Source organism: Pseudophryne corroboree, chromosome 6, assembly GCF_028390025.1.
Source record: "Pseudophryne corroboree isolate aPseCor3 chromosome 6, aPseCor3.hap2, whole genome shotgun sequence".
Classification (NCBI taxonomy): domain Eukaryota; kingdom Metazoa; phylum Chordata; class Amphibia; order Anura; family Myobatrachidae; genus Pseudophryne; species Pseudophryne corroboree.
In genome coordinates, this window is record NC_086449.1 from 352125302 (window position 1) to 352141346 (window position 16045).

The window sequence follows — 16045 nt, forward strand, 5'->3', positions numbered from 1 at the left end:
TACCCTGTTAGCAAACCAGCCGAGATTACAATAGGGCCTTTGCATACCAAGCATTCCTTTTTGCTGGCTGCATCGGCACCAACCAATCTCCTGGGAAGAGACTTACTGTGTAAAATGGGGTGCGTCATTTATTGTACTCCTGAAGGTGTATTCTTGGACATACCTGAGAAACACGCTCAGGAAGTGCGAGACATGTTAGACTCCCCATCAAAATTAATGTCACATACCATTATGACAAATAGGAATCCATCCCAAGTAGAAGAGATGACATCTCAGATACCAGAGTCACTTTGGACAAAAGACGGACAGGACACTGGATTAATGGCAAACGTAGCTCCAGTAGTTGTACAAGTAAAAGATGGTAGGATAGCTCCAAAAATCCCACAGTATCCTCTGAAGCCAGAGGTGGAGTTAGGAGTTTACCCAGTAATAGAGCGCTTGCTACAACAGGGCATTCTGGTAAGAACGTCCAGCACTGCCAATAGTCCCATCTTCCCTGTTAAGAAGAGTGGGGGGAGGGGTTACAGGCTAGTGCAGGATCTAAGGGGGATTAACAAAATAGTTGAGAGTCAGTTCCCCGTAGTGCCAAATCCAGCTGTCATCCTAATGCAAATCCCTCCCACTGCCAAATTTTTCACTGTTATTGACCTCTGCTCCGCTTTCTTTTCGGTACCTCTGCACCCTGACAGCCAATATTTGTTTGCATTCACATACAGAGGAGTCCAATACACGTGGACTCGATTGCCCCAAGGTTTCATAGATAGTCCAAGTATATTTTCTCAGGCTTTGCATGATTGTTTACAGTCTTTCCAACCAGACAGTGGATCAGTATTGATACAGTATGTGGACGATTTATTACTGTGTTCAGATTCACTGGAAGCATCTCTGAAGGATACGAAACAGCTCCTGTTTCATCTTTCAGACACCGGACACAAGGTGTCCAAAGACAAGTTGCAATTATGCCAAACTAAGGTAAAATATTTGGGACACTGTCTAACACAAGGACTGAGACACCTGACCGCTGATAGAATCCAAGCAATTAGAGACATGACCCTGCCACAAACCCAGCAACAGATCAGAACGTTTTTAGGAATGTGTGGGTATTGCCGTAATTGGATCCCAGGGTTTTCCATTTTAGCGTTACCTTTGCAGGAAATGGTCTCCTCGAACAAACCTGATAGGATTTCGCATACAGACGAGTCCGAAACAGCATTTGAGAGACTCAAACAGTGCCTAACGCAGGCACCAGCACTAGGTATGCCAGACTATGGGAAACCCTTTGAACTATACGGAACAAAGTGCTGGTTGCGCGGCAGGCGTACTAACCCAAAAACACGGTGATGCCAGCAGGCCAGTTGCATACTACAGCGCTCAGCTAGATACGGTAGCGCGATCCCTCCCCACATGCTTGCGAAGCGTTGCTGCGATAGCATTGCTAGTGACAAAAAGCGAAGATGTCGTGCTAGGCCACAACCTCACAATCCATACGCCACATGCGGTATCAGCCTTATTGAATTCTGCCCAAACCAGACACGTCTCATCAGCGAGGTTTACAAGATGGGAATTAGCACTAATGGCCCCCGTAAACATCACCATAAGGAGATGCAGTGCATTAAATCCTGCAACATATCTCCCAGGTGTGCCTGGTCAGGCACAAAGGGTGGAAGGTGAGAGTGCTGGGGAAGGAGGATTTAATACAAAGGAAGATACACATGATTGTATGGAATATTTGACCCAAAATTTTACCGCAAGGCCTGACATCAGTGACAACCCACTGGAAGATGCAGAACTCACGTTCTACACGGACGGTAGTTGTCACAGACAGTCAGACTCGGGAGACTTGTGTACTGGATACGCAGTCGTAGATGACCAAGACACCATAGAAGCGGAACCGCTAGGCCCACCTCACTCAGCCCAGGTTGCTGAACTGGTCGCCCTAACCAGAGCATGTGAATTGGCTAAGGGTAAGTCAGCCAATATCTACACCGATTCTAGATACGCATTCGGGGTAGTCCATGATTTCGGAGCCCTATGGCGCCTCAGAAATTTCATGACGGCAGCTGGTACACCGGTAGCGCATGCAGCTCACATAAAAAGGCTTCTAACAGCGATACAGGAACCCGACAGAGTGGCTGTTATCAAATGTAAAGCACACACATATAGCCAAGACCCGGTATCACTTGGTAACAGCCGAGCAGACGAAGCTGCTAAGTTAGCAGCTGCTACCCCCATACAGACAGACACCACACAACTGATGGTATTCAATACCATCAACACACAGAAGTTGTGTAAAATGCAAAATTTGTGTTCCACACAGGAAAAGGCAGTCTGGAAGGCAAAGGGATGTGGCCAAGAGTCCTCAGGACTCTGGACGGATGGACATGGTAAACCAGTGGCCCCCAGAGCATATCTTCCATGTCTGGCTGAAGCAGCTCACGGGCTGACTCATCTAGGCAAGGAAGGAATGTGCAAATTGGTAAGAGCCTATTGGTGCGCCCCAGGATTCTCCTCTCATGCGAGTAAAAGAGCAATGTCATGCCTTACCTGTCTGAGAAAGAATATTGGAAAGGCAATACCTACAGAACCATCCCATATCCCACCTGCCGGCGGCCCTTTCCAGGTAATACAAATTGACTTCATTCAATTACCCCCTTGTCGGAATTTGAAATATGTACTTGTTTGTATAGATGTTTTCTCGAATTGGGTCGAAGCATTTCCTGCAGCTACAAATACTGCTATGTTTACAGCTAAGAAAATTGTGCAGGAATTTGTATGTAGATATGGTATCCCTAGAATAATCGAAAGTGATAGGGGTACCCATTTTACAGGTGATGTCTTTCAAGGAATGTGTAAGTTGATGGGAATTGATAGCAAGCTGCACACTCCGTACCGTCCACAGGCGAGTGCGAAGGTCGAAAGAGTGAACAGCACTATTAAAAATAAATTGAGTAAAGTGATGGCAGAGACAGGATTGACATGGCCAGAAGCTTTACCCATTGTATTGTACAGTATCAGAACCACTCCCAGGTCCCCTCTTAATCTGTCCCCCTTTGAAATCTTATTTGGTCGACAACCGCATGTCATGATTAACCCTCAGGATGATTTGAAATGTAACAATGAAGTAACTGTAAAGTACTTGATTAACATGAGTAAACAGTTAAGGAATCAAAATGATAATCTAAAGTTGGTGATTCCTGATCTACCTGATAGTAATTGTCATGACATTGAACCTGGGGATTATGTAATGATACGAAATTTTCTACGCTCAGGTTGCCTTATTGACAGATGGGAAGGACCATACCAGGTCTTATTGACTAGCACTACAGCATTGAAGGTTGCTGAGAGAGAGACTTGGGTCCATTCATCCCACTGCAAGAAGGTTGCTGATCCAGAGAAGTCCCGTGATAAGGAACAGACGGTAGAGGTTGTATCACTGGAGTGTCTGTTCCAGGAGGACTGAGGCGGCACCTGAGCCTTGAAGACCGAGAGCTGTTGTCGACTCCCCACTCCCTTTTATTGTTTTTTTTCCACTTCCCATCCCCTCTCCCTCAAATGTATTTTTCCTCCTTCTCATTCTTCTTCGTCTCCTCCTCAAAGATGGACTTGCCCCAAGAGACTGTGATCCGGATTTTCCTGTTGACCATGATGTTGACCAGAGCAGTCTGTTCCGGCGAGAGTACCATGGAGGTCGATAGAGGTTCTGGAATGAGTTCTGATGATAAAGATGGAGGCGTAGTTTTCCAAGATCAACCTAACCAACTAGCAAAGGCGAGTATCAGAAAACGATCCGATAGCATTGACCATAGAAGAAATTGTGACGGATTGTTAGCTGAAGAAAATTGTATCTGTAGGCTCTGTAACAATGTCATTGAAGATGGGTGCATTAAGAAATGCCAATCCAGTTTTAATATCCATATGGACCGGCATCCATTGAGTGATTATCACTCCTTAGTGGGTAATGTATTAAACAAAACAGATTGTTGGGTATGCTCTCAAGTACCTCAGGGTCATAGCAAATCAGGGCTAGTACCATTTCCTTTAACGATAGGGGAGGTACTTGAGTTAAATGGTGGGAGACCGGTGGACCGGAGGTTTAATATCTCCAGCCCTCCTAGTTTGAAGCTCCACCAATACCACGTGGATAGGTCCCTATTATGTTTTAACATCTCCAATTCCAGAAAGCCGGGAAATTGGGAAGTATCATGGAGTAACCACACCATGACCTTTTCACATAGAGCAGATAGAATGCCTACAGATACAGAGCTTGTACGCCACATAGCCAGTAGAGGAAAATCTTTCCGGTATAGATACACCTTAGGAAATAGGATTACTAGAGTTGGAGAAGTATCACCAGGATACTGTGCACATATCGTACAACCTGATACGTGCATTAAGCAGATGGAAGAATTAGGGCTAGGAGATTTCACCTGGAAGGTGTGTAATATGGTAATGTCTTTCTCCGTCCCATATGTTCTCCCCGATGATGCATATTTCATATGCGGGAGAAAGGCGTACAAGTGGCTTGCCCCAAACTCTGAAGGATTGTGTTATATTGGAAGAGTATTGCCTGAAGTAATGACTGTAACCCATGATAAAATGAAAGACATACACCGTGGTGCCCAAGCTCCTTATACTCACACTCATTACGAGCACCTCGTTAAAAGACAACTGTCAGAAAGGTTAGAGCATCCGGCCTCTGATCTGATCCATGAATCCACCGGGATTCAGGTTCTGGTGGCGTTAGATTTCACTCGCACCGCTCGAGGAGTGATGAATTATAGATACATTTCCGCACTCGCCAATTTGTTAGATAATATCACTGAAATGTATGATGACACGTTTAGATACACTGGAAGAGAACTTCAAGCTTATAAAACAGAACTGGTACAGCATAGAATGGTTCTTAATTACCTCACAGCAGTGACAGGCGGATATTGTGTTACATTGGCAACACAGTACGGCGTGAAGTGTTGCACGTATATCACAAATAGCACCGAGGATCCGGTAGAGGTCATAGACCAAAAGATGGACGATATTCTCCAATTAAAGTGGGAATTTCGCCGAAAACACAATCTCACTCTTGCTGCTGTAGGTAATGAGCTGATTGGTTGGGTGTCATGGTTGAACCCGCGAAATTGGTTCTCGGGTTTAGGAGACTGGGCTCAAGGAGTCATAATGGATGTTGGGAAGTTTCTACTATGTATCTTAGGTGTCGTTATATCGATTGGATTGATATTTAGATGCGGGCAGGCTTTAATGAGGTGCAAACAAAGTACCAGAGTGATGAGTTTGAGGAGTGAGGAAACTGTAATTAACCTGGATTTGATTTACGACCCAACGATAGAAACAATGATGTGATGAAAATGCGATTTCTACGGTCCGTTTCTTTCACCTGTTTTTCTGGTTTTTCTCCAAGATAACAAGACCCCCTTGGACGAGGAAGTCGATGAGACGCTATACAGACAACGGATAGACCAAAGAAGAAGTTTTGACCACTTGAGATATGGACACTTGATGAACTTTGCCATGGATCCCCAGTTTCCCTAGAATTCTTAAAATTACGCTAGCCCAACATTTTTTGTAAATCTAATGGCATTGACAAAGCTTATTGCTCACGCTTAATGAGCAAAACAGCGCAAAGAAGACGACTTTCAACTGATACCGAACAAAACTTCAACCGACAGATGTACATTAACCTGACATAGAATACCACCGCATTTACCGTAATTATGTCTTTTCTTCATTTCTACAACCCTCAGGTAATGACACACATAGTATAGGGAATACAGGCACAGATATCAGCAATCACATATTCCCCCATTCATGTATCATCAACTAAAATGTGCTCCCCATTTTGTTCAAAATCCGAAAAGAGCTCGGTAAAGTTTGACAGCCCATCCACAGACCTGTACCACGGGATAAGAAGGAATTCAAATGTATACTTCGCAATACCTCGAAGCTTGATTTACAACACGTACGGCACGATGATACATGACCCCCCCAAACACGGATTCATACACACATGCTTCTGCTATCTCACTAGGTCATACCCTCTTCACACCTACTCCTCTCTCCTCCCTTACCCAACCATGGAAATGAATTAACCCCTAACATATATTTTTCTCCTTTTGAAATGTTTTCAGGAAGTGGCAGTTATTATTGACTGCCAAAGGGTGGACTGTCAAAGTCAGAAAAATATCTCTATGCACACTACCATATTTGCACCTCACACAGGTCCGTGCTGCGCATGCATACGCTCTCCCGTACGTGCGCATACTCACAGTCGCGGGCACCCGCAGGCGCATGGTATGCGTATTTACGGTAGAGTTTATGTGGTTGTAGCATGCGACTCAATCGTAACATATTTTCAGTAATAATGTATTTTGTAGATCATGGTCCCTTTGATAGATTCTGAAAGTTTGGTTAATATAGAATGTTTATGAACAGAGGAATCCCTCTTTGTTTGATACGAAGGGTCAGACAGGAGTAATACAGTGGTGTTTAGTATCCATCGGAAGAATATTTAATTATAAATATTCCGGTGTTGGTTTGAAGCAGATCAATCGCTCGTGCGAATAGTTATGGACATAAGAAGTTTATGAACATTTACTTTATTTGCACTTTATTACCCATGCGGCGGGAAACCCAGTTTCCCTCCCACCTGAGCAGTTGGAAATAGTCACAGCCCACCTGTATGAATCAACCTATGACCTTTTGTTATAATGCGAAGCCGAATTCCTGTGTCCAATGAACAATGAGATTGTAGGGACCATTGAATTGTATTGTGTGTGGGGCATAAATAGCAGGCCGACCATATCCAACTTCACTCTCTTCAACGGTTCTCATTGCTGATAATCGGGAGCTGGATATCGAGGCGCATGCGATCGTTCCCCTTGTGCGTAAGTTCTCTCCGTAATCATATTGTCTTACTGTGAGCCATTTCTCTCTCTCCCTCTCTTCTCTTTCTCTCGTATTTTTCCTTGATTAGACTTGAATTGTATTGTATTGTATTTCCTGTGTAGTTATCTGGTTAGTTGGTTTATGTTATATTGTAGTGTATGCTTTGTACTGTGATTCCTTTTGCAAGTATAATAGTCATAATACACATAATAGGTTTCGGACCCTAAGCCCAGGTATCTGTGTATTCTTTATAGTGTTAAGTACTCCCTGAGCATCGGTGACACTCAAGCAGCTTTGTAGTTAATCAGGTTACACAAGGTTGCACTTACACTTTGTCTCTACATTAAGGTTTGCTGTGTATTTCATTGCTAAAGGTATAGATATAAAGGTTTAACGTTGTGAGCGTCTGCATCGCTGGTGATCTCCTCGTGGTCCCGAGCGCTGCTACGCTATAGCGAATCATTACGATAAGTCAACAGCCAATAGTCTGCCTGCCTGCGATCACTTGGCCGTGAGTGAACGTGACGCCTGAGCGTCTCGATCACGGCTAAGCGATCGATACGCAACTTGCGTACCCTTACGGTACTTCTTACGTAGATAGCGTACATTGTTCTTAGACCTCATAAAGGGTTATATACACGATAAATATTTAGCTTTATCACTCCGAACACTAAATAGAAGTTACAAACGAGCATATGGAAGTGCCAACAAGGATAATGCCACCATTGATAATAAGATATAAAGCGTGCCATCATCGGGTGTTTTTGTTTTTGGTGGGTTTCTTTTTTTTTGTCCTTTTATGTAACTATTTTAAAAGTGATGATATGTATGACTTACTGGAATTGGGCTTGGATTCAGGCCACTTTAGAATACAAATACTGCATGTTACATTCTATAATTACCTTGTTATATCTGTACACGAGGAACAAGGTAGAGCTTACAAGAACTTTGTCACAAACCTTCCCACCTGGATGACAGATTGAGGCAGAACGTCTGTATCCGGGTCACCACCAATAGTGGTCCACACTCCGATCTAAGCACAAATGATCTGGAAGGATCATTGAAAAAGCATGTTGCATGCAAGCCAGGGAATCGGACAAAGTGGTCCAGCAACTTGCAGGGAACAGATCTGGCACTTGGCATAGACTGCAAATGAAGCTTGGGGGCTAACCAGTGATCCATTTTTGTGTGCTACAATAGAAATTAGAAAAGACCCTAAAGGGGCAGAGCGAAAATTTATAGAAGAGGGGTTATGGCCTATGTGAGACCTCCAGGACTGTGAAAAGAAGTAAGATTGTGTTGCTTGTGTTCACTGCCCTCCATGCCCCAAACATGTATCTGATGTTCTATGCATCCGTTTTGTTACATACTAAATATGAAAGGTACCAATCTCCTTAACTGTGGTGGTGTGGGTGGAATATTTAATCAATTCTGTAGATTAGCACGGCTCCTCACCTCCAGAAGTGGGCACATATGGAAATATCCAGAAAACCTGTCCTTCACTGCAGATTAACAGCTCTAGTGCACAGTGCCACCATGTCGTTCTCCAGCTGTTGTGGGTCTATTCAGCACCCTATTGTGTGTTATGGAATTTATACTGTAATTAATGCCAATGATTTCATATTTTCTATGGGATGCAGTTGGGATGTCAGCAATTGGAATTCCTGCGCGGAATCCCTCTACAAAGAGCGGCATAATATGGTGACAAAGGAAAATATACCCCATGTTCCAATTTTAACTCCTTGTGTTACCTAAGTCACACTCATTCGATGTACATTTCTCTACCCCTTCTATAGCTGCACATGTTGATATACAACACTTTTCTGTGAGAGCATTTTGTTTTCTTATTTCCATTCAATCACAACTGATTACTAAATGTAGGTGATATACTCAATAACCCTAGTCTGCCTATATGCCCTAAATTTACAAGGTCTCTTATTTCTGCTCAGGTACTTCAATCTGACCCCTGAACCCGTTATGGGCTGCTCATCACTACCAATTGTGCAAATACTCTGCACTGTATGTCATATTAGCCCCCAGGTCAGAAAGCTACTAGCCATGTTTGATTTTACAATAAGATGATCTTTTCCTTAGCACATGAATATTACTTTTGCGCAGACCGAATATAACAGCCAAGTGACAGAGGGGTCTATTTACTAAGACTTGGATGGAAATAAAGTGGACGGAGATACAGTACCAACCGACCAGCTCCTGTCATTATTCAATCCCAGCCTGTTACTTGGCAGTTAGATGCTGATTGGCTGGTGCTTTACAGGGGGGTACACACGGAGAGATCGGCGCGTTGCCATTGCTGACTCAAGATTTGGCATGCATGCCAAATCTAGTTAGATCGCTCATTTCACAGCTGGGTGAAATGAGTGCCCCTCCCCTCACTCAGCACATATCGCACTGTGTGCTGAGTGGTCTGTGATAGATCACTCAGCCCACATCGCACTGTGTGCTGAGTGGTCTGTGATAGATCGCTCAGCACACATCTCCCCCGTGTGTATGGGGCTTACCTCCATCCACTTTATCTCCATCCAAGACTTAAGGCGGGTACACACGGAGCAATGTTCACTTAATTTCTAAGCAATCTGACTAGATTGCTTAGAAATTAAGAACACATCGCTCCGTGTGTAGGGGTTCCAGCAACAGGGCATGCCAAATCTAGTGGATCGCTCATTTCACTGCTGGGTTCACCGCTCATTCCACCACACACAGGCGGATCCGGGATATGGGATTCAAATGTCGTATTCAACTTGTCAAGCTGCTCCTTAACAACAAACAACGTCAGAAGCATCTTACCTGGGCTAAAGAAAAAAGAGAATTTATGGGGCATTGCCAAGAGAAAGATGAGAGACATGAGAACGAACAATGCAGAATAGCTGAAGGCTGCTATTGAAGCATCCTGGTCTTCCATAACACCTCAGCAGTGCCACAGGCCGATAGAATCCATGCCACGCCGCATTGAGGCAGTAATTCATGCAAAAGGGGCACAAACCAAGTACTGAGTACATATGCATGATTATACTTTTCAGAGGGTTGACATTTCTGTATTTAAAATCTTTATTTTATTGATTTTATGTAATATTCTAATTTTCTGAGAATGTGTGCCTTACAGTTTACGATAACCCCAAATCCAATCATCAAAATTATAACAAATAAAGGCTTGAAATATCTCACTTTGCATGTAATGAGTCTATATAATATATTAGTTTCACCTTTTAAGTTGAGTTAGTTTTCTGACTTCCACCTGTAATGTTACATTTTCCAAAGCCTATGCCTAGGTACACACTATACAATTATCTGGCAGATTTAGCTGGTTGGAATGAAAATTTGGTAATAGCAATCAACCATTTGCTCCCAAAAACTGCAAATGGACAAAAACAGTTGTTCCTCCAAGTTGGTTAAATTTGTGTTTAATCAGTTTGCATGAACGACAGGTTTTGTTAGTTTTCCAGTGTTTGGGAGCAAATGGTCGATTGTCATTTGCTCCCATCCATTACCAAATTTCCATTCCAACCAGCTAAATCTGGCAGATTATCTGCCAGATAATTGTATAGTGTGTACCTAGCTTAAGTTTATTTACAGCAATCTGCAGTCCTTTTTGTTTGTCTGCTTTTAGAAGCTTGCTAGTAATTATGTCCATATACCTCTGGAAGGGGAAACTCACAAGAATAGAAAATTATTATATTAGTTTATATTATTTCTTCCTGAGAAATACTGGGGACTTTTTCTACCCAGTCTTGTTAAATAGTATTCTGTTGCCCTGCTAGTAGAGATGAGCGCCTGAAATTTTTCGGGTTTTGTGTTTTGGTTTTGGGTTCGGTTCCGCGGCCGTGTTTTGGGTTCGACCGCGTTTTGGCAAAACCTCACCGAATTTTTTTTGTCGGATTCGGGTGTGTTTTGGATTCGGGTGTTTTTTTCAAAAAACACTAAAAAACAGCTTAAATCATAGAATTTGGGGGTCATTTTGATCCCAAAGTATTATTAACCTCAAAAACCATAATTTACACTCATTTTCAGTCTATTCTGAATACCTCACACCTCACAATATTATTTTTAGTCCTAAAATTTGCACCGAGGTCGCTGTGTGAGTAAGATAAGCGACCCTAGTGGCCGACACAAACACCGGGCCCATCTAGGAGTGGCACTGCAGTGTCACGCAGGATGTCCCTTCCAAAAAACCCTCCCCAAACAGCACATGACGCAAAGAAAAAAAGAGGCGCAATGAGGTAGCTGTGTGAGTAAGATTAGCGACCCTAGTGGCCGACACAAACACCGGGCCCATCTAGGAGTGGCACTGCAGTGTCACGCAGGATGGCCCTTCCAAAAAACCCTCCCCAAACAGCACATGACGCAAAGAAAAAAAGAGGCGCAATGAGGTAGCTGTGTGAGTAAGATTAGCGACCCTAGTGGCCGACACAAACACCGGGCCCATCTAGGAGTGGCACTGCAGTGTCACGCAGGATGGCCCTTCCAAAAAACCCTCCCCAAACAGCACATGACGCAAAGAAAAAAAGAGGCGCAATGAGGTAGCTGTGTGAGTAAGATTAGCGACCCTAGTGGCCGACACAAACACCGGGCCCATCTAGGAGTGGCACTGCAGTGTCACGCAGGATGTCCCTTCCAAAAAACCCTCCCCAAACAGCACATGACGCAAAGAAAAAAAGAGGCGCAATGAGGTAGCTGTGTGAGTAAGATTAGCGACCCTAGTGGCCGACACAAACACCGGGCCCATCTAGGAGTGGCACTGCAGTGTCACGCAGGATGTCCCTTCCAAAAAACCCTCCCCAAACAGCACATGACGCAAAGAAAAAAAGAGGCGCAATGAGGTAGCTGACTGTGTGAGTAAGATTAGCGACCCTAGTGGCCGACACAAACACCGGGCCCATCTAGGAGTGGCACTGCAGTGTCACGCAGGATGTCCCTTCCAAAAAACCCTCCCCAAACAGCACATGACGCAAAGAAAAAAAGAGGCGCAATGAGGTAGCTGACTGTGTGAGTAAGATTAGCGACCCTAGTGGCCGACACAAACACCGGGCCCATCTAGGAGTGGCACTGCAGTGTCACGCAGGATGTCCCTTCCAAAAAACCCTCCCCAATCAGCACATGATGCAAAGAAAAAGAAAAGAAAAAAGAGGTGCAAGATGGAATTGTCCTTGGGCCCTCCCACCCACCCTTATGTTGTGTAAACAAAACAGGACATGCACACTTTAACCAACCCATCATTTCAGTGACAGGGTCTGCCACACGACTGTGACTGATATGACGGGTTGGTTTGGACCCCCCCCCAAAAAAGAAGCAATTAATCTCTCCTTGCACAAACTGGCTCTACAGAGGCAAGATGTCCACCTCATCTTCACCCTCCGATATATCACCGTGTACATCCCCCTCCTCACAGATTATCAATTCGTCCCCACTGGAATCCACCATCTCAGCTCCCTGTGTACTTTGTGGAGGCAATTGCTGCTGGTCAATGTCTCCGCGGAGGAATTGATTATAATTCATTTTAATGAACATCATCTTCTCCACATTTTCTGGATGTAACCTCGTACGCCGATTGCTGACAAGGTGAGCGGCGGCACTAAACACTCTTTCGGAGTACACACTTGTGGGAGGGCAACTTAGGTAGAATAAAGCCAGTTTGTGCAAGGGCCTCCAAATTGCCTCTTTTTCCTGCCAGTATAAGTACGGACTGTGTGACGTGCCTACTTGGATGCGGTCACTCATATAATCCTCCACCATTCTATCAATGTTGAGAGAATCATATGCAGTGACAGTAGACGACATGTCCGTAATCGTTGTCAGGTCCTTCAGTCCGGACCAGATGTCAGCATCAGCAGTCGCTCCAGACTGCCCTGCATCACCGCCAGCGGGTGGGCTCGGAATTCTGAGCCTTTTCCTCGCACCCCCAGTTGCGGGAGAATGTGAAGGAGGAGATGTTGACAGGTCGCGTTCCGCTTGACTTGACAATTTTGTCACCAGCAGGTCTTTCAACCCCAGCAGACCTGTGTCTGCCGGAAAGAGAGATCCAAGGTAGGCTTTAAATCTAGGATCGAGCACGGTGGCCAAAATGTAGTGCTCTGATTTCAACAGATTGACCACCCGTGAATCCTTGTTAAGCGAATTAAGGGCTGCATCCACAAGTCCCACATGCCTAGCGGAATCGCTCCCTTTTAGCTCCTTCTTCAATGCCTCCAGCTTCTTCTGCAAAAGCCTGATGAGGGGAATGACCTGACTCAGGCTGGCAGTGTCTGAACTGACTTCACGTGTGGCAAGTTCAAAGGGCATCAGAACCTTGCACAACGTTGAAATCATTCTCCACTGCACTTGAGACAGGTGCATTCCACCTACTATATCGTGCTCAATTGTATAGGCTTGAATGGCCTTTTGCTGCTCCTCCAACCTCTGAAGCATATAGAGGGTTGAATTCCACCTCGTTACCACTTCTTGCTTCAGATGATGGCAGGGCAGGTTCAGTAGTTTTTGGTGGTGCTCCAGTCTTCTGTACGTGGTGCCTGTACGCCGAAAGTGTCCCGCAATTTTTCTGGCCACCGACAGCATCTCTTGCACGCCCCTGTCGTTTTTTAAAAAATTCTGCACCACCAAATTCAAGGTATGTGCAAAACATGGGACGTGCTGGAATTTGCCCATATTTAATGCACACACAATATTACTGGCGTTGTCCGATGCCACAAATCCACAGGAGAGTCCAATTGGGGTAAGCCATTCCGCGATGATCTTCCTCAGTTGCCGTAAGAGGTTTTCAGCTGTGTGCGTATTCTGGAAAGCGGTGATACAAAGCGTAGCCTGCCTAGGAAAGAGTTGGCGTTTGCGAGATGCTGCTACTGGTGCCGCCGCTGCTGTTCTTGCGGCGGGAGTCCATACATCTACCCAGTGGGCTGTCACAGTCATATAGTCCTGACCCTGCCCTGCTCCACTTGTCCACATGTCCGTGGTTAAGTGGACATTGGGTACAACTGCATTTTTTAGGACACTGGTGAGTCTTTTTCTGACGTCCGTGTACATTCTCGGTATCGCCTGCCTAGAGAAGTGGAACCTAGATGGTATTTGGTAACGGGGGCACACTGCCTCAATAAATTGTCTAGTTCCCTGTGAACTAACGGCGGATACCGGACGCACGTCTAACACCAACATAGTTGTCAAGGACTCAGTTATCCGCTTTGCAGTAGGATGACTGCTGTGATATTTCATCTTCCTCGCAAAGGACTGTTGAACAGTCAATTGCTTACTGGAAGTAGTACAAGTGGGCTTACGACTTCCCCTCTGGGATGACCATCGACTCCCAGCGGCAACAACAGCAGCGCCAGCAGCAGTAGGCGTTACACGCAAGGATGCATCGGAGGAATCCCAGGCAGGAGAGGACTCGTCAGAATTGCCAGTGACATGGCCTGCAGGACTATTGGCATTCCTGGGGAAGGAGGAAATTGACACTGAGGGAGTTGGTGGGGTGGTTTGCGTGAGCTTGGTTACAAGAGGAAGGGATTTACTGGTCAGTGGACTGCTTCCGCTGTCACCCAAAGTTTTTGAACTTGTCACTGACTTATTATGAATGCGCTGCAGGTGACGTATAAGGGAGGATGTTCCGAGGTGGTTAACGTCCTTACCCCTACTTATTACAGCTTGACAAAGGGAACACACGGCTTGACACCTGTTGTCCGCATTTCTGGTGAAATACCTCCACACCGAAGAGCTGATTTTTTTGGTATTTTCACCTGGCATGTCAACGGCCATATTCCTCCCACGGACAACAGGTGTCTCCCCGGGTGCCTGACTTAAACAAACCACCTCACCATCAGAATCCTCCTGGTCAATTTCCTCCCCAGCGCCAGCAACACCCATATCCTCCTCATCCTGGTGTACTTCAACACTGACATCTTCAATCTGACTATCAGGAACTTGACTGCGGGTGCTCCTTCCAGCACTTGCAGGGGGCGTGCAAATGGTGGAAGGCGCATGCTCTTCACGTCCAGTGTTGGGAAGGTCAGGCATCGCAACCGACACAATTGGACTCTCCTTGTGGATTTGGGATTTCAAAGAACGCACAGTTCTTTGCGGTGCTTTTGCCAGCTTGAGTCTTTTCAGTTTTCTAGCGAGAGGCTGAGTGCTTCCATCCTCATGTGAAGCTGAACCACTAGCCATGAACATAGGCCAGGGCCTCAGCCGTTCCTTGCCACTCCGTGTGGTAAATGGCATATTGGCAAGTTTACGCTTCTCCTCCGACAATTTTATTTTAGGTTTTGGAGTCCTTTTTTTACTGATATTTGGTGTTTTGGTTTTGACATGCTCTGTACTATGCCATTGGGCATCGGCCTTGGCAGACGACGTTGCTGGCATTTCATCGTCTCGGCCATGACTAGTGGCAGCAGCTTCAGCACGAGGTGGAAGTGGATCTTGATCTTTCCCTAATTTTGGAACCTCAACATTTTTGTTCTCCATATTTTAATAGGCACAACTAAAAGGCACCTCAGGTAAACAATGGAGATGGATGGATTGGATACTAGTATACAATTATGGACGGGCTGACGAGTGCCGACACAGAGGTAGCCACAGCCGTGAACTACCGCACTGTACTGTGTCTGCTGCTAATATATAGACTGGTTGATAAAGAGATAGTATACTCGTAACTAGTATGTATGTATAAAGAAAGAAAAAAAAACCACGGTTAGGTGGTATATACAATTATGGACGGGCTGCCGAGTGCCGACACAGAGGTAGCCACAGCCGTGAACTACCGCACTGTACTGTGTCTGCTGCTAATATATAGACTGGTTGATAAAGAGATAGTATACTCGTAACTAGTATGTATGTATAAAGAAAGGAAAAAAAACCACGGTTAGGTGGTATATACAATTATGGACGGGCTGCCGAGTGCCGACACAGAGGTAGCCACAGCCGTGAACTACCGCACTGTACTGTGTCTGCTGCTAATATATAGACTGGTTGATAAAGAGATAGTATACTCGTAACTAGTATGTATGTATGTATAAAGAAAGAAAAAAAAACCACGGTTAGGTGGTATATACAATTATGGACGGGCTGCCGAGTGCCGACACAGAGGTAGCCACAGCCGTGAACTACCGCACTGTACTGTGTCTGCTGCTAATATAGACTGGTTGAT